The sequence below is a fragment of the Moschus berezovskii genome, chromosome 18 (genome assembly GCF_049115385.1).
Source record: "Moschus berezovskii isolate FMDL1 chromosome 18, NW_MosBer_1.0, whole genome shotgun sequence".
NCBI classification, from domain to species: Eukaryota; Metazoa; Chordata; class Mammalia; order Artiodactyla; family Moschidae; genus Moschus; species Moschus berezovskii.
Window position 1 is genome coordinate 35,101,511 of NC_142477.1, and position 26,756 is coordinate 35,128,266.

Consider the following 26,756-nt stretch of genomic DNA (forward strand, 5'->3'; position numbering starts at 1 on the left):
AGACTTATGATCTTTTATTTAACCAGTCCTTTGTTGAGACACACAGCTTGTTTTTAATTTTTTACTGCAGTGAAGAATCCTTATACACACAATTTCTTCCATGTGTATCTGTTGGATAGATTAATAAAGATAGGATTACTGGAAGAAAGAAAACATGCATTTTTTTTTAATGAAGAGAGGTTTTTTGATCTTTAACTTTTTTTTAAAAAATTATCTATTTATTTTTGGCTGCCCTAGGCCTTCCTTGCTGCACACGGGCTGTCTCTAGTTGCCGTGAGCCAGGGCTACTCTCTAGTTGTGGTGTGTGGGCTTCTCCCTGTTGTGGCTTTTCTTGTTGTGGAGCCCGGGTTTGAGGGGTGCAGGCTTCAGTAGTTGTGACACACCAGCTCAGTTGACCCCTAGCATGTGGAATCTTCCTGGAGCAGGAGCAGGGATTGAACCTGTGTCCCCTGCGTTAGTAGGTGGATTCTTAACCTCTGGACCACCAGGGAAGTCTGAAAACATGCATTTTGAATTTGGTAATATAGTGCCATATTGTGCCTAAGAAGATTGCACAAATTTACCCTCCCAAGAAGAGTACAGAGGGGCCACTTTCCATGTAGGCTCATCAATATTAAAAAAAAATTTTTTTTCACCCATTTCGAAATTGTTTTGTCCTGAGCTTGAATTTGGAATTCATTTGGGTTTTTCTTCCCCAAGTGAAAGGTCAATAACACTGGTTATCAAACACTGTGTGTCCCCCATAGATCTGAAATGCCATGCTCACTGTGTCTTATGCTGATGATGTGCAAATATACAGCTCCACCACTGATCTCCTTCCTTGTGTATCAGCCACCTGCCTACTGCCAGCTCTTGCTAGATGTCTGATAGGTGTGTCAAGGGAGAGAGATGATACTAGAGTCTGATTTACTGCCATCACTGCCAATCCTGCTCCTGGTCTCTGCTCTTTTCCAGTGGTGGCAACATCCTCCACCTGGTGACTCAGACCAGAGAACCAGCACACACAATCCTTGGTTCCTTTCCTTTTTCTCCTCCTTCACCTCTAACCCATCTGCAGACTGGCACTAGGTAAATATCGTGTCCCAAATAGGACCACTTGTTAACGTGTCCACTACTTTGATTTAGTTTATGCCAACATCGCCTCTTGGGTAGATCATCACTGGGGAAAACTGAAATTGCATTTCCATTTCCATTCCTGTCTTTAGAGAGTCTTCTCTACACAGTGGCCAGGGTAATTTTTTTTAAATTGCTAATCAGATCATACTGCAGACTAAAACCCTCTAATGGCTTTGCATCTCAATTAGACTAAAATCCAGCCTCCTCACCAGCCCCTGCAAGATTTATGGAATCTGGCCCCTGCTTGTCTTTCTGGCTTCTTTTCCTGTCATCTGTGATCTTCTTTCTGTCTCTTGAACACTTGACACTCATTTCCACCTGACAGTGTATGCTTTTGCTCTGCTCTTTGCCTGGAATGGGCTTTTCTTGAGCATCTTTGTCATGGTCAGTTCCTTAGATCTTAACACAAGGATCTCCTTCATCTCATTGTCTTGCTTTATTTTCTCTGTAGCACTATCACTATGTGGATTTTCTTATTTGTTGTCTCAAAGAATTTAGTTTAGAATTTTTGTCTATTCTGTAATTATTCAACATCTTGAAGAGTACCCAGCAGCTGGGCACCTGAGCCAATTTCTGGAGTCTTATTTTGCACCATTGTCCTGTCTGTGCTCCATTGCTCAACTGCTTTCATTATTGCAACTTCATAATAAGTTTGAGTGCTTCTAAGACCAGGCTTGGGCTTCCCAGGTGGCTCAGTGGGTAAAGAATCTGCCTGCAGTGCAGGAGACGCAGGTTCGATTTCTGGGTAAGATCCCCTGGAGGAGGGCATGGCAACCCACTCCAGTATTCTTGCCTGGAGAATCCCACGGACAGAGGAGCCTGGCAGGCTACAGTCCATAGGGTCGCAAAGAGTCAGGACACAACTGAAGTGACTGAGTACACAAGCATGCAAGACTAGGCTTGCTCTGCCCTAACCCCTCAGCCCCTCCTTATCTTTCATAATTTGCCTAGCTATGGACATCACCAGATGGTCAACACCGAAATCAGATTGATTATATTCTTTGCAGCCAAAGATGGAGAAGCTCTATACAGTTAGCAAAAACAAGACCAGGAGCTGACTGTGGCTCAGATCATGAACTCCTTATTGCCAAATTCAGACTTAAATTGAAGAAAGTACGGAAAACCACTAGACCATTCAGGTAGGACCTAAATCAAATCCCTTATGATTATACAGTGGAAGTAAGAAATAGATTTAAGGGACTAGATCTGATAGACAGAGTGCCTGATGAACTATGGACGGAGGTTCGTGACATTGTACAGGAGACAGGGACCGAGACCATCCCCATGGAAAAGAAATGCAAAAAAGCAAAATGGCTGTCTGAGGAGGCCTTACAAATAGCTGTGAAAAGAAGAGAAGCGAAAAGCAAAGGAGGAAAGGAAAGATATAAGCATCTGAATGCAGAGTTCCAAAGAATAGCAAGGAGAGATAAGAAAGCCTTCCTCAGCGATTAATGCAAAGAAATAGAGGAAAACAACAGAATAAGAAAAACAAGAGATCTCTTCAAGAAAATTAGAGATTCCAAGGGAACATTTCATGCAAAGATGGGCTTGATAAAGGACAGAAATGGTATGGACCTAACAGAGGCAGAAGATATTAAGAAGAGCTGGCAAGAATACACAGAAGAACTGTACAAAATAGATCTTCACGACCAAGATAATCACGATGGCGTGATGACTCACCTGGAGCCAGACATCTTGGAATGTGAAGTCAAGTGGGCCTTAGACAGCATCACTGTGAACAAAGCTAGTGGAGGTGATGGAATTCCAATTGAGCTATTTCAAATCCTGAAAGATGATGCTGTGAAAGTGCTGCACTCAATATGCCAGCAAATTTGGAAAACTCACCAGTGGTCACAGGACTGGAAAAGGTCAGTCTTCATTCCAATCCCAAAGAAAGACAATGCCAAAGAATGCTCAAACTACCGCACAATTGCACTCATCTCACACGCTAGTAAAGTCATGCTCAAAATTCTCCAAGCCAGGCTTCAGCAATATGTGAACCGTGAACTCCCAGATGTTCAAGCAGGTTTTAGAAAAGGCAGAGGCACCAGAGATCCAATTGCCAACATCCGCTGGATCATGGAGAAAGCAAGAGAGTTCCAGAAAAACATCTATTTCTGCTTCATTGACTATGCCGAAGCCTTTGACTGCGTGGATCACAATAAACTGTGGAAAATTCTGAAAGAGATGGGAATACCAGATCACCTGACCTGCCTCTTGAGAAACCTGTATGCAGGTCAGGAAGCAACAGTTAGAACTGGACATGGAACAACAGACTGGTTCCAAATAGGAAAAGGAGTACGTCAAGGTTGTATATTGTCACCCTGCTTATTTACCTTATATGCAGAGTACATCATGAGGAACGCTGGGCTGGAAGAAGCACAAGCTGGAATCAAGATTGCTGGGAGAAATATCAATCACCTCAGATATGCAGATGACACCACCCTTATGGCAGAAAGGGAAGAGGAACTCAAAGGCCTCTTGATGAAAGTAAAAGAGAAGAGTGAAAAGGTTGGCTTGAAGCTCAACATTCAGAAAACAAAGATCATGGCATCTGGTCCCATCACTTCATGGGAAATAGATGGGGAAACAGTGGAAACAGTGTCAGACTTTATTTTTTTGGGCTCCAAAATCACTGCAGATGCTGATTGCAGCCAGGAAATTAAAAGACGCTTACTCCTTGGAAGGAAACCTAGATAGCATATTAAAAAGCAGAATTACTTTGCCAACCAAGTTCCATCTAGTCAAGGCTATGATTTTTCCCGTGGTCATGAATGGATGTGAGAGTTGGACTGTGAAGAAAGCTGATCGCCGAAAAATTGATGCTTTTGAACTGTGGTACTGGAGAAGACTCTTGGGAGTCCCTTGGACTTCAAGGATTTCCCACCAGTCCATTCTGAAGGAGATCGATCCTGGGTGTTCATTGGAAGGACTGATGCTGAGGCTGAAACTCCAATACTTTGGCCACCTCATGCGAAGAGCTGATTCATTGGAAAAGACTCTGATGCTGGAGTGATTGGGGGTGGGAGGAGAAGGGGACGACAGAGAATGAGATGGCTGGATGGCATCACCGATTCGATGGACATGAGTTTGAGTGAACTCCGGGAGTTGGTGATGGACAGGGAGGCCTGGTGTGCTGTGATTCATGGGGTTGCAAAGAGTCGGACACCACTGAGTGACTGAACTGAACTGACTTATGTATTTATTTTCTAAAAGTGCTCCTTGTTGCTATTTTAATTGGATTCACATTGAAATTATAGATTAATACAGAGAAAATCATCAAACCTTTGCATCTAAAAGCAAGCCTTTTTTTAATAAATTTAAAAATTGCTTCCAGTCCTCAATAGATTTAACTTTTTCATATGCAGAATTTAAATCATACACAGAAGTAATGAGAACAGTAGGTGCACAGTAAAATGAGCCTTGCTGTACCCATCAGACAACCTCTGTCCCACTCAACCTGTGGTCCTGTCTCCTCTCCACTCCCACTCCTCCTCTGTCTTATTTTCAAACAAATCAGTGACATCACTATTGTCTATAAATGTTTGGATGTGTATTTCTAAAAGACAAAGATGCTTTTAAAATGTAACCATAATACCATTATTATACTAAAAACTAACAATTGTTTAAAAGTTGTCTTCTAATAGGTCAGGCATGTTTCTTATTGAATACCTATGCCAAGTCACTGCAGTCGTGTCTGACTCTGCCACCCTAGGAACTATAGTCCGCCAGGCTCCTCTGTGCTTGGGATTCTCCAGGCAAGAATACTGAACTGGGTTGCCATGCCCTCCTCCGGGTGATCTCTCCAACCCAGAGATAGAACCCGAGTCTCTTGTGTCTCCTGTAATGACAGGCAGGTTCTTTACCACTAGCACTACTTAAGAAGCCCATTGAATACCTATGTATTTATCTATATCTGTACGTGTTATCAAATATCAATATATCAAAATTGTTTTAAATCTTTTAAAAATTTTATTTGTTTTTTTGACTGTATCAAGTCTTAGTTTCCAAATTCAGGATCTTTCGTTGCAGCTTGCAGACACTTCCTTGTGACCCGTGGGGTCTACAGCATGCCGGCTCAGTAGTTGTGGCGCACAGGCTTGGTTGCTCTGTGGCATCTGGGATCTTAATTCCCTGACAGGGGGCGGAATCCTTGGCCCCTGCCTTGAAGGGCAGATTCTTAACCACTGGACCACCGGTAAAAGTGAAAGTGAAAGTTACTCAATCATGTCCGACTCTATGCAACCCCATGGAATTCTCCAGGCCAGAATACTGGAATGGGTAGCCATTCCCTTCTCCAGGGGATCTTCCCAACCCAGGGATCAAACCCGGGTCTCCCGCATTGCAGGCAGATTCTTTACCAGCTAAGCCACAAGGAAAACCCCTGCACCACCAGGGAAGACCCCAAAAAAATCTTTTTTAGTTTCTATTAAAAGCAAAGATACTGGACACCTGAAACTTACACAATGTTGTTAAACAACTATGCTCCAATATAAAATAAAAGTTTTTAAAAAAATGGAGATATTGGTTTCCATTGCATTTTTCAAACTATTATTTTTGTATATGCTAACACCAACAATTTTCATATATTAATTTTGTAATCTTCTATTTTATTGGATTTTCATACTGTTTCTAGACTTTTCTAGTCTTCTCATGCCTGCTGTTGCAGGGGTCTGGGATTGAGGAATCAATGTGGTAAGGCACACACTCAGGATCTTGGCCCATTTACCATGCACAGGGTGGAGGAGTTGGTGCAATGAGGCTGATGGGGACCCAAGCCAGGTATTAAATCCCGGAGGGAATTTAATTCATTTGGGAATTCATTTGAGACATAAAAATAGACAAAATGGTACACTCACGCTCACAAATGCACAAGAAGTGCATCAGTAAGTCCAAACAAAGTCACCAAGTTTCAAGAAAGGCTCATGGGGACCTCCCTGGTGGTCCAGTGGCTAAGACTCTGTGCTCTCGATGCAGGGGGCCCAGGTTTGATCCCTGGTCGGGGAACTAGATGCCACATGCTGCAACTAAGAGTTTGCATGCTGCAACTAAAAGATCTCACATTCCACAACTAAGATCTGATGCAGAAAGACTTCTGAGTTCAGGTGGGATGTGGTCCAGGAGATGTGGACTGGGTCTGGCAGGGAAGCATACAGACACATCCGACCTTGGAACTGCACATCCACAGTTCCTTAGGGAATCCTCAGGGCCAGGTGTGATTCAGAACTCAGCTTTTTTTTGTTTGTTTTGATCTTTAGAAAAGTCAAGCGATGCACGTGAAGTGTTAAATACTTCTGGAGTAATCAGACCCCACTCATAATGAAATGAAGTTATATTTTGGCAGCAAAATATCGACTATTACAGGAGGAGGATGGAGAAAGACTCTAAATGACCTCAAGACAGTTCAGATCAGGCAATGTTTCTCTGCCAAAAGCCGTACAAAGATCTTTGGGGTTGGGAGCTGCAAATAGGAGCTGTGCGCCTGGAGAGCAAAGGCCCTGGAGAGACTAAATAAGCCCGCTGGGGAGGCAATAAAGGGATGTGCAGGGCTGGCCCCTTTCCCATTGGATTGGCTGCCATCGAATTAGTTGACCTCCAAGGTCCCATGCTCTGAGAATCTCCAGTTACACATAGAACATGCCAGAACCTTGGACTTGCTGATGATCCGTGCTTCTTACAACTCCATGACCTATGGAGTTTCCTGTGACCTCCCCCTCCACCCCTTGCCCCACACCACATACACTATGGTAAAACCCAAGGGATCGAATCTTGAGCCACAGGCACACTTTCCCTACCAGGTGGCTTCGGTTGGGTGCTGGGTGTACAGAGCAGGCCACCAGCGCTGAAAGCTGGAGCACCAAAGTATAAACCAGAAGGTGGTCTTCTTGCTCCTGGAAGCTGCGGAGAAGCACTCGAAGGTGGGAATTACCTCCAGCCACCCCCCCCACCTTTCTTTTTGCATCTATGAAGGTTGAATGGATGTACTGTTAACCAGACGTAATATTTGCTCTTCTTGAGGGGTTTCCTCTGAGCAAGCCAGGAGTAGGGAGCCAGCTCTCAGCCAGTCAGAGCTCTCTGACAGCAGTTTCTTTGAGTTTCTGGGCCTGCCTGCGGTAATTAGCATTTCTGGTTACCCGGGCAGCAGCACTGAAAGCCTCGGGGGGCCGCTGCTCTGTACGTGGCCTGGGAACCGGATGGCCCAGCATCTAGGCTGCAGGACGGGCTTGTCTGGACCCATTTCCAGGTGGAACCATATTCAGCCGAAAGGTATACTTACTGCTATTCAAGCAAAACCATGGGTCATGCTGGCCAGCCCTTCCTATATATGTGGTGAGTCTGTGGAGACAAGCTAAAGGTATTGGTGTGAAATTGGGCCCTCCAACTCCCGCCCCTTTGGACTGGATTCTGCAAGCCTGTCGTGGCTGATTGCATCCTTAGCTTCCTGAAAGGGAGTTCTCCCTGACCTCTGAGGTTCTCCTCTCTGTTCCAAGAGAAGGGACTCAGGAGTTTCCTCTGAGGCTCTGCTCTCTGGGGCAGGGAGACCGCTGGCAGGTTAGGACGTTCTCCTTGTGTGCCTTCATCTCTGTTCCCAAGGAGGGCAGGAGTCCTGAGCTGTTTCTCTGCTCTGACAGTCGAGGCTGAGGCGTCTATTGGTGGGTTCTTGCTCCAACTCCTTCCTTAGGAGGGAGAACGGGGAATTCCCACAGGACCCTCGGAGCTATGTTGGTGCTGGCAAACTCATTGGGATGACACTCGGGTCATTTGAAACGATGTCTCCCCGCCCCAGCGTTAGTCATCCCCCGACTCCTGGAACGGGCCAAGTCCCAGAGATAACTCTGGTAAAAATATCATCGGGGATTGAAAATGTGTTCCACTCCTTTGTGCAGCTCCTGAGGCGGCTGCAAGGAAGGCGCTGTAAGAGCGGTTGTGGTCTCCTAGCTGGGAAGAGCAGGCAGTGGAGCCGTGTTTCAGCTGGGCCCCAGACGACCCTGGCTCGATCCTTAGTGTCATGATGCTTCAGTTTGCTCATCTGCTAAATGGAAATTAGCTGCGGCCAGCCCGTGTCCGGAATGTGCTCAGGAGGTGCTGAGGCGGTGGGGATGGCGTGGTGTTGGCATCCTCATTTCCCGGGAACTGTCGTTACAAAGGACCATACGCTGGGAGACTTCAAACCACAAACACTTGTTGTCTCCCGGTTCTGGAGGCCAGATGTCCAAAATCAAAGTGTGGGCGGGATCCTGCCGCCTCGGAAGGTCCTGGGAGGGTCCTCCCTCGCTCCTTGGAGCTCTGGTGCCTGCCTCGGTTCCTTGGCTGTGGCCCCATCGCTGCAGCCTCGGCCTCCGCGGTCACCAGGCCTCCTCCTCTTGGCGTCTTCTCTGTGGGTCTCCGCCTCATCTCCCTCTGCCTCGCAATTGTAAGGATACAGGTGGTTTGATTTAAGTCCCACTCAGTTGGTCGGGGTTAAGAGCTTCCTCTCAAGATCCCTAACTAAATCACCTGTGAAGACACAAATTTTTTTTTTCCAAATAAGGGAACACACAGGTTCCCAGGACTGGGATGTGGACATGGCATTTTGGGCGCCTCTGTGGAGGAGCCCGCTACACTCCGTACTTGCGGTGGTGATGGAGACAATAACAAGACAGAGCAGTAAAGAAGAGCCGACAAGTCTAGGTGACCTGAGTGGGTGTCAAGGGTGGCGCCCAAGGGGCCTGGGCTCTGGCTTGACCTGGTCACTGCATCCAAGACTGTTCTGTGTCCGGAGCTCTGACATCCTTTTGTCCTCCTGCCCCAGCTTTGCTGGGCTCCTGGACCAGCTCCCATGAGCTGGGACACAGAGGTCTTGTGCCTTTTGCTCCTCAGGCCGGTTGCCTGCCTCATCTCCCACATCCCGATCTGGCCAGGGCCCTGATCTGCTGAGAGCAGCTGTGTAGGATGGACGATGGCTACAGCCACTGCCCAGGCCTCTGGGAGGACAAGTCGCCCCGGCCCCGGCTGGGGAAGGCAGCATCTCCCCTCCATCCCCCATAACCCCCATCCTCCGCATGGGATGGCACTCCTCCCAGCCGGGCTGCTGCCGTCCTCAGGGCCCTGCTTGGCTTAGGTTTGGTGGCGTGTTGTTTTTTAATTTCAGGATGGGAAGAGGCAGCTTTCGGATCTGGCAGGAACCTCGCTGTGCAGAGTGAAATCCCGGGTGGAGAGGATGCGCCTGACAGGGGCCTGCTGTGCAGTTAATGTGGTTGGACGTGAGGTTTCCAGGCCCTCCAGTGCTCCTGGGGGGCTGAATCTGTAGGTGGGTGCTGGTGGGGGTGGTGAAGAGTGAGGAGAACATTCTTTTCTGTCTCTTTCGCTGATGAAGCGTTGGGGCTGGTCGATTTCACCCCTAGAAGGGAGCTCAGAATGAACTGGAGTGGCCCGTGTGTGGTCAGGGTGGTCGGGGTTGAGCTTGAAACTCTCACCAAAATTTCTGTGGAATTGGGGGAAAGCTGCTCTCCACTCTGCTCGCTCATTCCCCCTACACGGATGAGTGAAGGGATAGGAGTTAGGAGCCTGAATTCTAATCCCACTTCTGCTCTTACGGTCGGAAAACTTGAAGGAAGCCACTGAAATGCTCTGAGCGTCCGATTCTTGGAAGGTAAGAGATGAGAGCTCTCCAGTCTGTAGGTGAATGAAAGGAGCAAAGGAGATCTCACCTGTGAAAGCCCTTTTTGAAATAGGTCATCACTCTGTCACTGCATCGAACTGAATATATATTTTTTAATGTTATGTAGGCAATTCCTAAATAATGCCATTGTAAGAATGGTAGCATTTTCAGATGTCAAAAGCAAAAACAACGCCTGTGGACTGTGAAGAGCCAGAAATGACATCGAGTGTCTTGGCTGGACATGAACTCTCGGGACAGGGTCGCAGCTTCTGCATTTTTCTATATTTTCAAGTCTTGGCCACCCTGCTTGTAGGAGTTGCTCCGTACATGCTGACCGACAGACTCAGGGGTCACCTGGTTCAGTCTGCAGCTTCACCTGTGAGGAGCACAAGGCCCAGAGGTGAAACAAGACAGGTCACTCCAGTACATGCTGCTGGTGGTCCTTTCTTCAAGCACACACACTCTCCCAAGGGCTGTGCCCTCAGGCTAGATTGCCTATATTTTTTATTTTTTTGCATATGTTAGACTTCATTTATTCTTCAGAATCCACCTCAAATGCTGGGTCCTCAGAAAAGCAAGCATTTTCTGGCCTGTCAGCCATTGGTCCCTCCTCCCCAGAGTGAGAAATATAACAGCACCAAAAAACACAGTCATCAAGATGAATGATATCTTAATCACTGTTTTTTAAAAATAAATGTAACGCAAAAAAAGTCTACCTTGAACTAAATGTCAGCATTTGGAAGAATCTGACCCTGCCTTGCATAACTCAGTCTCATTGGTTTCTCCCTAACCTCACCCCTTTCCATGGATCTGTCTTTATTTAAAATTGTGACATTTTGCTCATCAGGCATTTTTGCACTAATTTTGATTTTGCAAACTACTGCATTGGTTGTGTCTCGATTACTGAGGTTTTTGAAGCCCCTTAAATTTTATACCTGTTTGCCCTGGTAATTCCCTTCTTAGCACCCGACACCTAAGGGGTTCATGTCTTTGCAGATTCCCTCCCACTGCAGGGCGGGGACAGCAATTTTTATTTGGGTATAAGAGAAAGACCTGATTGGGGCTGCTTGGTTTGTTTCAGCTCCTTTGCTTTCAGCTGAGATCCTGCCCAGCGCCACTTTGAAAGCATTTGATGAAGGGTATGAATTTTACTGAGGATTTCATGGGGAAGACAGAGGGGCATAATGTCTTCAAAATCCTACTTAGACATCTTTTGATTCTCTTCCTCAGAGTTCTTCTCTCCTGCCAGCTGTCTTGTCTCTGCTTGTCCTTCTCTTCATATTCCTGAGCAAAACTCCTGCCCAATAACTATTATTCCTTAAAATTTCCTCGAGTGGTGGTGGTGATGAAAGATGGAAAGATGGTCTTATTAATCATATTGCCCCACAGACACAATGCCTGGCACCCAGAAGAACTCAACGAGTGACTGATGAATGAATAAATGCGTGAGTTAAGCCTTGAACAAAGCCCACGTGCAGTAAAGGGTTTCTTTTTTTCTTTTTAACCAGGGGAAGAGTTCTTCCACACGGCTTCTTAATTAAGCCCCAAAGACCCTGTTACGAGATCTGGCAAGTTGCAATGGTTCCCAGCTGGCTCAGTGATAAAAAATCCGCCTGCCAATGCAGGAAATGAAAGTTCGATCCCAAGGTTGGGAAGGTCCCCTGGAGAAGGAAATGGCAACCCACTCCGGTATTCTTGCCTGGGAAATCCCACGGACAGAGAAGCCTGGCGGGCTGCAGTCCATGGGGTCACAAAATAGTCAGACACGACTTAACATCCAACAACAACAATGATTCTCTCACTGCTTTCTTTTAACAGAGGTTAATTTCCCTGGAAATCTGTTCTATGAAGTGTCTTAGCATCACCCTCTCTCTTCTTCATTACCTGTCTCCTCCCTGGGATCCTCTTAGCCAGGAGCACCGGCCATAGAGACAACTGTGGTTCTCTAAATGAGCCTCGACCTACACTGGGTGAGGTTTTATTCAGGTACCTCTCAAAGGCTACAGCGATTCTGCTTAATGGTCCCAAGGTTCCAAAGTCATTGTAGCATCCTTTGTCCCCAGGCCACAGAGTCATCCTGGATTCCTGTCAGAGATTCCAGAACAGGACTGGCTGTTACAGCTTAATTGTGCTCACAGGGGCATAACTCATCTGGGACTCAGGAAACTTATGTATAACAAGGACATTGTTAATATTTTCAGACAATAGAAGAAATTCACTATAGACAGTTTAGAAAACAGAAAAGAATATTAAGATGATTTAAAGTCGCGTGGAATCTTGTCCCCAGTGGTTACCACTGTCGACATTTCCTTGTGTTCTTTCAGACTTTCTTCAGTTTCTCTTTCTTCTGGCAGGAGGAGGGGAAAGGGATGCTGACATGAAGACCTTGCCAGGTGCCTGGAGTGAGGGGAGGCCTTGTTGATTTCTGTGTCCTATTATGGGAGCTGGAGGACCTTGGACTTGGTCAGAGTGCCCTGGGTTGTGTCTAGCACCTCCCAAGCACTCAGCCCAGGAATCAAGTCTTTGCCTCCTTCCCTGTTTTTTCAGACAGAGTCTCACCAGCAGGAGCTGCCTGTGTGTGTTAGGAACACAGATATTGTTAGGCTGTGACTCTGCTTGGGTAATGTTGATGGGAAGGGGGCTGGGTGAGACCAGATCTAAATGTCTGCCAAGTGCTAACAGTTGTACGTACGTAATTTCATTTACTCCTCACAACAACAGAGCCATGGGGTTATTATTGCGTGTGTGTGTGTGTGTGTGTGCGCTAAGTTGCTTCAGTCATGTCCGACTCCTTGTGACCCTATGTACTGTAGCCCGCCAGGCCCCTCTGTCCATGGGATTCTCCAGGCAAGAATACTGGAGTAGGTTGCCACACCCTCCTCCAGGGGATCTTCCTGACCCAGGGATCAAAGCCAGATCTCTTACCTCTCCTGCATTGGCAGACAGGTTCTTTACCACTAGTGCCACCTAGGAAGCCACAGGGGTTATCATTATCCCTGTGTGAAAAAAGAGAAACCCAAGCCTCAGGAGGTCAGGCAAGTGCCCAGGACTCCACGGCACCCCCTGCAGAGACAGATGGCAGCCTGAGGTTGCCTGCCTCACAAGCCACTTGCTGCAGCAGGCTCTCTCCCCACTGTGCTTGTGTGCCAGGGCTGGGCTGGTGGAAAGAGGATCTGTCTCCGCTGGAGTATGCTCTGTTCTCTCAGTGGAGAAGGTGGGACTTCCGAACACCAGCCTGCTTTGGGCTTTGGTTCTGTGTTGGATGGATGAGGCTGCTGGTTTTCATTTACTCGTTCAGCAGATATTTGTAAGTGCCCGGTGTGCCCCAAGCATTGAGCTGCCATCAGGGGTGTAAAGGAAAAATAATAGGCTGTGCTTGCTTTCCGTGGATTTATATCTGACAGGGGAGAAAGACAAGTGAATACCCTTCACTGTGGTAGGAACAGTGGGAGAGGGCTGGGGCCGGAAGGAGAAGCATCTCAACCCCAGATGGCCTTGTGAAGATGCAGTGGGGTGGCTGCCCACGGAAAGTCATTCTTGAGCTGAATTCTGAAGGCATAGAGGTGTGAACCCGCATGAGATCCAGGAAACCACACAGGGTCCCTCGTGGCCAAAATTGAGAGTGGAGAGTGGGGGGGTGAAGAACATAATCTGGGGGCTCAGAAGTGCTGGATCAGAAAGGAGGGTGGGTGATTCTGACTAGTCTGAGTGTAATCCCCACAGATTCTGAGGATCAGCTCTGTGCTTTAGAAGGACCACACTGTGGCCTCGGGGTGGAGGCTGGCTGGTGGGAGACAGGCTGGACACAGCAGGGAAATGATTTGACCCAAATACTAGCAGGACAGGGCTGGGGGGACAAAATGTGAGAGAGACTGGGAGGAAGACTCCATACAAGGAGGTCCAGAGACAGAAGGACATGAAGAAAGCAAAGATGAGTGTCTGGGACCCAGGTGGATGGTGTGGCCTTTCGCCAGATAGAAGGGGGAAGATGAGTTTGAGAGGATCATGAGCTAAACAGAACATTCCCAAAGCTTGGCAATGTAGGATCTGAGAGCCTTGCTCTGGTCACCCTCTTCTTGTTCCCTTCCGTGTTCCTGCTTCCTTATACCCCCACCCCAGCCTCCAGCTGTCAATCCTTGTTTGTGACTGACCCTGCCTTGTGCCTCTGTGTGCTTTATTCAAGCCAGGGTGACTCCATTCCCTGTAAGACCCTGACAGTATCCCCAACATCCCCATTTTACAGATAAGGAGAGTGAGCCCTCTCCCCTCCAGTTTTTTTTTTTTTTTAAGTCGTTCTGTACCAGCCTCCCAGTGAGGGAAGAGTGAAATCATTGTCTGGCCAAGGGGGAGAAGGGTGAAGCAGGGGACTTGACCAGGGTGACCAGCTCATCCTAGTTTCCATGACTGTCCCACACCCCAGCACTGGAAGTGCCACATCCCGGGAAGCCCTTCAGATGTGGGTACACCTGGAGGGTTGATCATCTGAAGTTGGTGGAAGAAGGGACGGAATCTTCCTGCCATGTTAGGAGCGAGGCATCCTCGGTGTGGGCTCCTGTCCCCTCCCCAGGGCTCGGGGACACCGTAGCCAGGCCACACGCATGCTGCCTCTGAGACGTGTGCTTCCTCTGCCAGAGCCATCTGCCTTCTGAGCCCTGAGTCCCCCAGTCTGATTATACAGACTCAGCACACAGTAGTGGTGGTCTCACAGTCATGGCTGACTCTGCATTCCCATAGACTGTAGCCCACCAGGCTCCTCTGTCCATAGGATTCTCCCAAGTAAGAATACTGGAGTGGGTAGCCATTCCCTTCTACAGGGGATCTTCCTGACTCAAGGATCGAACCCGGGTTTCCTACATTGCAGGCAGACTCTTTACTATCTGAGCCACCAGGGAAGCCCTTAACACAGCACACAGTAGGTCCTCTATAAATAAGTACCCAGTGATTGAAGCCTGGGCTGTATGTGGAAAAGAGGCAGGAAGAGCTTTCTCTTGACCAATCAAACAGCAGACCTCAAGACTACACACAGGTGTCTTTCTGCTCACAATCCCTTTGAAGCCTCCAAGATAAAAGTCTTCTTCCTGCTTTATTTAGAAAAACCGATACCTGTTCTAATCTCCCCGAAGCCCTCACTCTGCCCAGACCAACAGTGCCCAAGGCGGCTTTGATGTCACACATTTGCATCCGGAATGGTAACCCTCACCCTCTCTCCTGTTTGGAAACCGTGGGGATAATGAGCACATGTTTTCCTAATAATGAGAAGATGTGCAGGCATTGACACGTGAGCACAGTTTCCAGTCCTAAGTTAATTAGCAAGCTGGGGAGCCCAGATAAATAAAGCTTCCTGTTTCCTTTCCTGGAGTCTAAAATATCTGATCTGGAGGTTCCCTCCCTTCTCCCTCCGCCCCAAGCGCCAGGATTTGAGGGGAAGCGTTTAAAGGCCTGGTAATTTGTGTGCATGGAACTGGCTGCTAAGCAGATATATGGCCTGTGTTCTTACAGAATCTCCAGCTCATAGATACACAGTCAGTTCTCTATTATTTGCTGGCCAGTTACCTGACTCTCCGTCCCAACCTTGGTTTACGTGTTCTTATGACTTTATATGTTCTTACTGACTTTCTCATGAGCTTTATTGCAGCCTTTCTGGAGTCGCGATTGGAGAGGGTTATGAAACATTACATGCCCGTGCCCTCTGTTAGTTTCATATTATTGTTCAAGCCGTCCCATGAAGGAGGCACCCTTGTTATCCCTGTGGTACAGATGAGAACACTAAGTCTTAAACAAGTTAAATTACTAGAGCTGTTAAGTGGGCAAACGCATTTAAAGCCAAGTTTGTCTAATGGCAGGGCCCAAGTTCTTCACCAGTGAATTCAGCAAATTCAAATCTTCCTTTATTTTTAAAGGTTATCTATCTTAGACAGCTTGGGCTGCCATAACAAAACACCGTAGGCTGGGTAGTTAAACAATGTTTATCTCTAACAGTTCTGGAGGCTGGGTGGAGAAGGGAATGGCAACCCACTCCAGTATTCTTGCCTGGAGAATTCCATGGACAGAGGAGCCTGGCAGGCTACAGTTCATGGGGTCGCAAAGAGTTGGACATGACTGAGTGACTGACACTCCTCACTCTGGGGGCTGGGGAGACGAAGACCAAGGTGCAGCAGCTTTGGTACCTGGAGAGGGCTCTTTGTAGTTTCCAGATGGCCGTCTTTTCCTTAGTGTCTGCATGTGACCTTTGCTGCGTGTATGGACAAAGAGAAACTTTATGTCTCTTCCTCTGTTTATAAGGGTATTAATTCTATCATGAGTGCCCTACCCTCATGACCTAATCTAACCCTCGTTACCTCCCAAAGGCCCCACCTCCAACTATTACCTAGGGGGCGAGGGCCTCAAGAAATGGATTTCAAGGGGACACAAACATCCAGTCCATGAAATGTCTAAGAAAAACCCTTACTTGAATGGGGACTTCTTGTTGACAGGTGTGTGTCTAGACCTGGCTTTTAGCATCCCAGTTTTTTGCCCACCCTGTAGTTTCATCAGCCTTCTCTTTCCTCCCTTTCTCCCGGTTTTCAAAATTCTGCCCTACTCATCTCTCCTCTCTGTGAGAAATAGTAAAACTGGGAAATAGTTATTGTCTTTCAGCAGATTGAACGGTCTTCTCAAGAAGCCAGAGAGCAGGCCCAAGAGATGATCTCAAAATTTATTCCGGCCAGAAGATCCTGTGTTGCTTTGTAAAAGTATAATAATAATAATCTGAGACTTGGAGTTCAATGAGTGTGTTCCCCTGGTTGATGGTGTGTTTACTGAATGTCGGTGGCTGTTGCTAACCATGCTTTGAAACAAGAGACATGTGTTTTTAATAGAATCACAAGTTTTATGCCTTGTTAAAAATACTGACATGGATGTTGGCTGGAGGAATGAGGCGGGATGTTGAAGGGCTGCTATGAATTCTCTTCTACTGGGCCAGGGGAGGGGGTCTGCAGGAGGACGGCCTATGCCCTTGCCTTTGCTCTATTTCAGATGGATTGCCCTTCCCGCTCTCGTTCTCTTTTGGAAATGACCACTGGCTACCAGCTGGCCTTCTCAGCTCCACCCTCTGTGGTATAGCAATGGGCTTCATCCTTTCTGAATGGAAGGACGGAGTACTCGTGTTTACTTCCAGATAAATTTTGGCTTTAATTGTCAAGAACATCCATTGGATTTTGTGGAAAGCCAAAATTACAGGGTGTTTCAAAAGAAATGTACCCCTTATTACTTCAAGCATTGCTTTCTGAGTGCCAGGAACAGGGGCAAGGGCCTGACCCCACACATAGGATGACAGGCAAGCCTCAGGTTCCCCAATACAACACGTTGCAAGTTGTGTAGTCATCATGTCTCTTTTGTGATCCCCTAGGACTGTAGCCCGCCAGGCTTCTCTGTCCATGGGATTCTCCAGCAAAAATACTGGAGTGGGTTGCCATGCCCTCTTCCAGGGAATCTTCCTGATCCAGGGATCAAACTTTTGTCTCCTGCATTGGCAGGTTTTTTTTTTTTTTTTAATCACTGAACCACTTGGGAAGCCCTCAATACAACACCGGTCCCTAAAGTGATGCCTTCAAGTCCTTTAACTTCAGTTTTCAACACAACATGTGTTCGTTTTCCTGATGGTAAAGAGATATCTGTAAAAAAAACAAACAAACAATGAAGTCAATTTTCAGCAATTATTTCACCATCCATAGATACAGCTCATTTTCTAAGACATTTCTTTTTATCTTTTGTCTCTGTCTTTGTAGATATGCAAATAGAATATTTATGAAACTGAGCCTATATGCTAACAGTTTTGAGTACTGCTACCACGTCCCCCTCCCCCCCACCCAACAGCACATGGTGTGTGTCTCCCATTTCATTAAAGAGCCTCTTTCAGGTGTGTTTTATAAAAGAATGCATAGCGCTCCATCCAATAGATACACCACAACTGACTTAACCAGTGCTCTTTGTCTCAGCTCTTTTGACTGGCAGATTTTTCCTTCTGTAGAAAACACAGTAATGTTCTTGTCCTTTATTCTTAATTACTTGAAATCTTTCTTTTGTTTGAAGTATCACTGCTTTTGTTCCACATTCAATGATGGATGTGTTGTAGCAATGTAAATCAAATTACTTTTTTATATTCAGAAAAACTCTCCTCACCCCAATTAAGGAACTGGGTGTTGTTTTGTAAAGAGGGCCAGATTTTACAAATAAAATAGAGAGTGAAAATGGGAGCTCATTACTTCATCTCTTATGTAAACCTAGATTGAGTTGTGTGGATTAAGAACATACGCTGAGTTTACAATCTACTCCTAAAGAAGCCTGATTTATACATAGGAATGAATGAGAAAATATGAAAGAATATAACAAGGTATCAAACTATGCAATGAATGATTATGTACTAAGGGAAATTAGTAAAAGGAGGGAAAATCCTCACATTTTCTGGTGTCATTAATGACTCCTGGAGAGAGAAGAGATTTGAGGTTGGTCTTAAATATATCTGGGATTTTAAAAGCTAGAAAGCTACCTTGTATTGAACCTCTACAAGTGCTTGAGACTTTTCCTATACCATCTAATTTATTCCTTACAATGGCACTACCTATTTACTATGAAAAGCAATTTTAGAAAAAAAATACACTGTATAATAAGATTATAGATTTATACAGTATGAAGTTGAGAATATTTGCAAATAGAATATGACTGACATAGACACAGAACAGTAAATATTTAAAAACAGATGCAATCAGGGCAAAGGGAAAAAATAGGAAGAATGTAAGTTCTATGAAGGAAGGATTCTTTGCCTGTTTTGTTTGCTGATGTATCCCACAGGACTGGATGAATGACTGTGTGTAGTAATTGTTCACTAAATATTTGTTGACCTAGGGAATGAGTGAAAGGGTTGGCTAAGATGTTTGCCCTGTGTATGTTTCCAGTGATCAGATATAGCTTTGACTCTGAACTTCCTTGCTGACGAAACACTTAGGGTACGTAACATGTTCAAAAATGACTTCAATTTATAAATAAAGAACAGGTTTAGCAGGTGGTGCGGACAGATTTTGACCAGTTTATGTCTGGGGGAAGTGGGGGCTCTGTTTCAAGGAGTAGGACAGCTGGTGAGTGGGAGAAGCATATTTGACATGTAGGCGTGGGGTGAGTGAAGAGGAACCTCCTGACTTGGGCAGAGCATTGTGAAGAGCTACCAGAGAGCCTGGGCAGAAGGCAGATTTACCTAAAAGCAAAATAATTGCCAACCAAGGTCCATCTAGTCAAGGCTATGGTTTTCCCCGTGGTCATGTATGGATGTGAGAGTGGGACTGTGAAGAAAGCTGATCGCCAAAGAATTGATGCTTTTGAACTGTGGTGCTGGAGAAGACTCTTGAGAGTCCCTTGGACTGCAAGGAAATCCAACCAGTCCATTCTAAAGGAGATCAGTCCTGGGTGTTCATTGGAAGGACTTATGCTAAAGCTGAAACTCCAGTACTTTGGCCACCTCATGCGACGAGTTGACTCACTGGAAAAGAGTCTGATGCTAGGAGGGATTGGGGGTAGGAGGAGACGGGGACGGCAGAGAATGAGATGGCTGGATGGCATCACCGACTCGATGGACATGAGTTTGAGTGAACTCCAGGAGTTGGTGATGGACAGGAAGGCCTGGCGTGCTGTGGTTCATGGGGTCGCAGAGTCAGACACGACTGAGCGACTGAACTGAACTGAACTGAAAATAATCCCATGACCTCTTTCCCATAACTAAACCCACTTTCATGGACTGAATAATGTCCTTACAAAGTTTGTATGTTGAAGCCCTCACCCCTAATGTGACTATTTGGAGATCAGGTGTTTTTTTTTTTTTAATTTTAATTGTGTTTTTATGTATTTGGCTGCACTGGGTCTTAGCTGCGGTAGTCAGAAGCTTTATTCACCTGACCAGGGTTGGAAACTGGGCCCCCTGCATTGGGAGTGTGGAGTCTTAGCCAGGGAAATCCCTGGAGCTAGGGTCTTTAGGGAGGTAATTAAGTTTAAAAGAGGTCATGGGGTGAAGCCTTTACAAGAGAAGAGGCATTAGGGAGCTCCCTCTCCCCTCTGAGAGTGCACGAAGAAAAGACCACGTGAAGACACAGTGAGAGGACAGCCGAGTATAAGGCAGGTGTCTCCCTTGATCTCAGCCTTCTAACCTCCGAAACTGTGAGAAAACACGTCTGTTGTTTAAGTCACCCAGTGTGGTACTTTGTTATGGTAGCTGGAGCAGACTAGTTAATACATCCACTATAGAAAGATCAACTCACACCAACCTGGAAAAGGTGAACACTGCACAACTGAAAAGGTGAACCTGGGAGTTTTCGTTCCGAGAAACCTAAAATATCCTGGAGGTTTTCATTTTCAGAAGCGAATTGAAATATTGTGTGTCCCTGTGTATCTGAGAGCTGTCCCACCTCCACTGTGGAAGCAACAGATCCTCAGGGGGATGTGACCATATGGGCTGGGTGGCAGGGAAGGGCGTGCTCCTATAGTCTGAACCAACCCAGTTCAGTCTCCTCAATTTTGGTCTGGCATTTTTCACCATATCTTTTGCAAACTATTTATCTAAGTCCCTTCACCCCACTCCTCCCCCCAACTATGGCCCCTTCCTGCTTCACTCTGAGCACAGATATAACTCACCCACAATTATAAATTAAAATTGCACATTGTGGGGTAGATGGCGGGGGACAGCAGGAGTCATTGCACACCCCTCATTTACAGCATCTGGTCCCAACCATAAATGGCCATGGGGGACTGGTGTCCTGGAGGAGGGGCCACGTGGTGGGAGCCTGGGTATATGTTTTTCTCTGGCTCTTCTGGGCTTGGATTATGTTTACTGTTTCTGAACTAACTTCTGTAGCCCCTGAATCTATTTTTACAGCGAAATTGATGGCTCTGTTTTGTCATAAGAGGAAAAGGTGTCTCCAAAAATCATTATTTATTTGTGAAGCTGTGCTGCCATGTACAGGGTGTGCATTGATCAACTCTGAACGGCGAGAGTCCTTCCCCTAGAATTGTGCCCCATAGTGGGCCTGAGCCTGGGCTTTCACTTGGGCATCAGGCCAAGGTCACATTAGGGTCCCCTACCTACAGCTGAAGCCTAACCTCCTGCTTCCTTGATGAGATATTAAGGAAAGCCTCAGCATGGATCTTCTCCTTTCAACCTTCATTTTCTAATGTGGGTCCTGATGGCCTGGGCAGTTTTCAACAATTATTTTAAAATGATTATGGCAATAAGATATTAGGGATTGTGTTTTCCACAAAGCCATAGGAATAATTGAACTAATTTGATTCCATCTTCTAAAATCATGATGTTTTAGGCAGTAATAAGGCCTAGGAAAATTTAACTCTTCTAACTACATCACATCATTTCCTTAAAAGCTGGTTAAACATGAGCCACTTTGGGAAGAGTGTACACAAGGTAACGGCTGCTCTCTTTGAGTTCTCTTTGTATCTGGGGAAGGAGATTTAGGGGGAAATCTTGGAGAAGTACAGAAACAGCATATGAAGAGGTAAGAGGGAAATTAGGAAATATACCATGAAGTACATTTCATAGTATATGCAAATACCAAATCATTGTGTTGTATACCTGAAGCTAATATAATGTTATATATCAATGATATCTTAATTTTTTTAAAAAAGGATGCAAACTATTTGGGCTTCCCCTTTGGTTGCAGGACTGTATTTCTGTGTTCCCAGTATCACTCTGAGACTGTCATGGGGTGATGGTTTTATATGTTTGGAATGAATTACACTAATGAACCATATGGAGATACATTTATATACATATAAAACAACGCAATATGGTGGTTCAGAACATGAACTTTTGAGCTGGCTGAACTTCTGTCCAAATTCCAGCTCTGTAGCTGATTTTCCAGTTGAGCTTGTTAATAAACATCTTTGAGTGCCAGTTTCATCATCTATAAAGAATAGAGATAGCAGAGCTTCCCTCATCAGATTGTTGTGGGGATTAAAGGGGATAACCCATTTGCAGAGCACCTTAGAGAGCATCTGGCATGCAGGGCATCATCATTGGTCATCAAAGCAACCCTTTCCAATGATGCCTTGTGAAAATAGTTATTGCTTAAGGAGCCCTTCCATATGCGAGTTGGGGTTAGAATAGCAAAGATCATTTTCAGGTTCAGAGTTCCTGCAGGATGTTCATCAGTAGATGGATATGGTTAGAGGGATTTAAATTTACCTACCCTTTATGTTAGAACAGGAACTAGCAAGGGTCAACCCTTGTGGCTTTGCGAGAGTATGCAATTCAACCCTAGTTGAAAAGCAGAGAGTCCATGCTACACTACAGAACCAGAAAGTGCACTGTACCTGACATAACCCGTGTGTGTGTGTGTCAGGAGATGGGAAAGAGATATAGCAAAGAGGATCTTTGTGTTCGTACCTCTGGTGCAATTTTCCTAGAACTCTTAGAGACAGGCCCCAAAGTGGAAACAAGCCTGTCCTTGACTGTGCACACATACCTTAAACCAAGAGTGATTTAAAGGATGGTGTAGAGACCACCATAAACTAGAGGGTGTGCAAAGGAAGTGTTTTCCTGAGGCCGAAGTCCTCTTCCCCAAGGCTGTCTGTACAGAGAGGTCATGGGTCACTCCTGGACTGACTGACCAGGCCTGGTGTCTGGCTGCCCGTGCTGACTTCATCTTTGACCCGGAAAAAGCCACATTTCCTCTTCAGGCATCTGTGCCTTCTGCCCAGTGAGCTGGTTGGACCCTGTGAGCTTTCGGGAAGCATGGAGTTTCTTAGGCAGAGTGTTTCTCATTCCTCACTGCGTAATGACCCCGTGGCTCAAGCAGGTGAAGGTCATCTGCAGCCATTGTTGTTTAGTCCTTAAGTCATGTCCAATTCTTTGTGACCCCGTGAACTGAAGCCAGCCAGGATCCTCTGTCCATGGGATTCTCCAGGCAAGAATACTGGAGTGGGTTGACATTTCCTCCTCCAAGGGCTCTTTCCAACTCAGGGATCAAACCCTTGTCTCCTGCACTGGCAGGCAGATTTGTTACCACAGAGGCACCAGGGGCAGTGCTGAGCTTCAGTAGGTCAGGTGCATCCTCGCTGCTCGATGACTCCGCGTGGTTGGAGCAGGAGAGAGTCACCCACAGTCGACCTGCAGGCTTTCCTTGGTGGATCTGAACTCACACGCTCTCCAGTCCATAGCCGAAGCTGCAGCTCTCAAAGGCACCAGCCTCAGAAGGAGAGGTTTGTCCTTTGTATTTTTTTTTAGAAAGAACAATGATCAGGCAACAGTTGAACTTTGGAGACTTGAAGTCAGTGATTAACTTGGGTTCTTTAGAAGTTGTACGCGTTGACTTAAAGGGCAGAAGTGGGCGGGGAGCTGAGACCAGGGTTGTGGGTGATCCCAAGTGTGGCGTCTTGCTCCAGAGTGCAGGGCCCTGACTTGTCTTGGATGTGGTCAGGCCCAGGGGACATGCAGGGAACAGAACTGGAGCCCAGAGCCCTGAGTGCTTCAGCTGCCTGTGGAGTGGGGCCCAGGCACACATAATCCTGGTTATCTCTTGTTGTGGTACAATGCACTCCACATTTAGTGGCTTAAGAGAGCAATCACTGTATTGTTTATGATTCTTCGGGCCAGGAATTTGGGCAGAATTGAGCTGGGCAGTTTTCTGTTCCACGTGGCATTGACTTGGATCCTTCGGTAAGAGATTCAGTTCATGGCTGGGCTGGTCTAGGAACGGTTCCCTCTGGTGTCAAGACCTTGGCAGGGCAGAGCTGCAAGGCTGGGCTCAGCTGTGGCCCTGGAGTGCTGTCTTCTCTCTCTTCCTCCGTGATAGTTCCAGGTTTCTCCCTCTCCACCTGGTCTCCCCGTGTGATCTGTTTAGCAAGATCACCAGGATTCTGAAGTGACAGCTCTGGGCTCCTGAGAGAGAGGGAGTTGGGATGGGGGGAAGAGAAAATTTCTAATCCTCTTAAAGAATGGGACCAAAACTGACCCAGTGGTGGTGACCTAAATGGGAAGGAAATCTCAAAAGATTGGATATAATTATACATGTAACTGATTCACTTTGCTGTATACAGCAGAAACTAACACAACATTGTAAAGCAACTATACTCCGATAAAAATTTTTAAACGTTAGTATCAATATATGATGATTATATTGGAATTATTGGAGAATGTTTTAACCGCTTACTGATATGTTAATATGTAGTTTCTTTTTATATTCTATATCTAACAAATTTTGCAAATTTTTCTTATTTCTGAGAGTATTTTATATATGTATATATCATTTTGGATTTTCCTATGAAAAAAATTATTTACATTTATATATACATTTATGTCTTCCTTTCAAAAAAAAAATAAAAGAGCTGGCACAGTGCCATTTCTGCCATGCTCCACTGAGCAGTACCAGAGCAGCTCAGATTCAAAGGGACGGAGGGATAGACTTTGCCTGTCGATAGAGAAGTAGCATGTGTGTGCAGGAAGGGAAGTAATTGAAGGTGGTTGTCTCTAGGGAGAAGCTACTACAAGGTCTGTTTGGCACATTTGGGAATAGTTGGATCCTGGGGTCACACCAGGGGTAATGATGCCCAGAGGGCCTCTGTGGTTGTCAACATAACTAGCCCTCAAGATCAAACCTCCTTCTGGTTCCAGGAGTGAGATGTAATGACTGCTATTCTCCTCTTATGTCCAGGCCATCTTGACTCAGTTATCTGGACATGTCCAGCCAGAGTTTATCCCATTCCCTCTCAGGGAGGAAGAAATGGTTCTTCTCAGGAGTGCCAACTCTTACTGACTACTGGTGCTTCTTGGAACACAGGGTCCACAGGGGCTCTGAGACCAATGAAGGCTCAGTGCTGTGATGCATTGGTCACGCCTGCCTTGGGTATGAACGGAGGATGGCAGCGCTTGTGCCGTGGAGATTTACTGTCTCCGTGGGTCTGGTGGCGCTGTGCTCTTGCCACAAGGAGACAGGTGTCTGAACTGGCCTCTGAACCTGCCACGTGCGCTCCCACATGCCCCGCATCTGCAGGGCTTGTCTCCTGCTCAGCGTGTGCATGCTCAGTCGCTTCAGTCATGTCCTATTCTTTGCGACCCATTGGACTATAGACCTCCAGGCCTCTCTGTCCATGGGATCCTCCACGCAAGAATATGGAGTGGGCTGCCATGCCCTCCTCCAGGGAATCTTCCTGACCCAGGGATCAAACCTGCATCTCTTATATCTCCTGCACTGGCAGTTGTGTTCTTTACCACTAGTGCCATCTGGGAAGGCCCTCCTTCTCAGTGGTTGCCTGCAACTTTCTTGGCCTAAAAGGCCTGCCTCTTCCAAGCTTTGCTGAACCTCCTTAGTTCCTAGATTTCTATAAACTTAGGCTGACCTTGCAGTACCATTAGATACCACCGTGTGTTGTTAATTACTTTTTCATCTGCATACTAATGATTCCTAATTAGGCTATTAGATAACTGAAGTCGAGGTCTGGTTCTCCTATGCCTTGGTATCCTTTCTTATAGCTCCCAGGAAGTAAGCTGGCATTTCTCCTGATGGTAGTGACTGGAGATGAGCATCAGGAGATAATTTGAATATATTGCATCTATATTTCCTTGTGAACAGGCTTTCAACGGTGGAAATGGGTTAATGCCCACAGGCTCAGCTCTGGGTTTTGCCAGGAGAGTCTGTCTGGCTTGGAAACAAGGGTGTTTAGCTGTGGCCAGAGCAGAGCTGTTGGTCACATGCCCCCAGGTGCCAGTTCAGGCTGAGATTGTTGGGCAGCTGTGCTTCTGCACAAGTAGTTCCTGATGACATGTCCACAGCTTCCATGTGTATCTAAGCTCCCTTGGTCCTTATTGTTGTCTGTTGTTTGAATTATCAGTCTGAAAATGCTTAAGTCCTTATCCTTAAGGGGACTGGGGTGGGGTGTCAAGACTGCAGAGGAGGGAACAGTGCGATGGCAGTGGCGAGAAGAGCTTTTGGAAGTCTTGTGGGAATGGAAGGGGGTGGTTAAGCCTCCCCGTTTTTCAACCTCATGCCTCCCAAGAAAAGACTTTGTTCCTTCTCGTCTCTGGAGGGTTAGTGCTTATCAGGAGCTTATGCTTCTGTATCTGGAGCTCAAAACTGAGAAAGTGGATTTGGCAGAATTGCTTTGAGTTGTGTATTGCTGTCTGAATTCATCTGTGCACATAAAAATCCCTAATGAAGAAGCAGACATCATAATTTATGTTACTTTATTTCTAATAAATTATCTAATTCTTTAGAACCTGGGTTGATCCATGGTTGGGGAGAGTGAGGAGGAAAAAGTCAACATCCAGTTTTGAGCAGGGCTCTTAGACACCTGTTTCCTGTCTGTTCCTCTCAGGTCTCAAGTAGAGAGGACTTGTTAGCATTTCTTTTGAAATGAGGTTTGTCCTTCCCTGGAGATAAACGCACACCCAGCTGGCATCCCTGAGAAGGGTCATAGGTCTGCAGAGGCCCCCATGGGTAAATCACACTTCTTTCTGGTCCAGTGATTCTGTGGTCCCCAGCATCCCCGCTGAGTCACCTTGTGTACATCCAGGAACCACAAATAATCAGGATAGGTCTTATGATTATTAAGATACAGAGGCAGTTTGTGTTATTCATAATATATTGAAAGGAGGGTGAGGTCTTCAAATATATTCTGAATCATCAAAGGAATCATCAAAGGAAGACAAAATTATGTGCAGCCCAGCCATCATGTGGCATGAATTTCATTTTATTGTCTTTTTGATAACTGGTCATATAAATATTGTTTATTAGAAAAGCCACCCAGAGAATGCGATTTGCTAGTTGCTGGGAACATCAGCAGTGACGGCTGTAATTTGCCAAGGGTTTGCTTGATACCAGATGTTCTGCCACATGCTTCATGGACCCATGATCTCATGTCATCTCCCTGGATTAATGGGAGCTTCTGCTAGCATCATTAAGAAATAAACATCATGAAAGGGATGCTTGCTTTGTCTCCTTGCTTTGTTGGTTTGCCATGGCTTGGATAA

At 46.2% G+C, this 26,756-nt stretch overlaps 1 protein-coding gene and 1 non-coding gene across 5 annotated transcripts in view; both read left to right on the top strand.

Annotated features, from left to right (window-relative positions):
- PDZD2 (PDZ domain containing 2) overlaps window positions 1–26,756 on the top strand; it is a 414,864-nt gene that overhangs the window by 47,251 nt on the left and 340,857 nt on the right. The gene's annotated exons all lie outside the window — the stretch shown is intronic.
- TRNAE-CUC (transfer RNA glutamic acid (anticodon CUC)) lies at window positions 6,051–6,123 on the top strand. Its single transcript has one exon. It is a non-coding gene; the product is annotated as a tRNA-Glu (tRNA).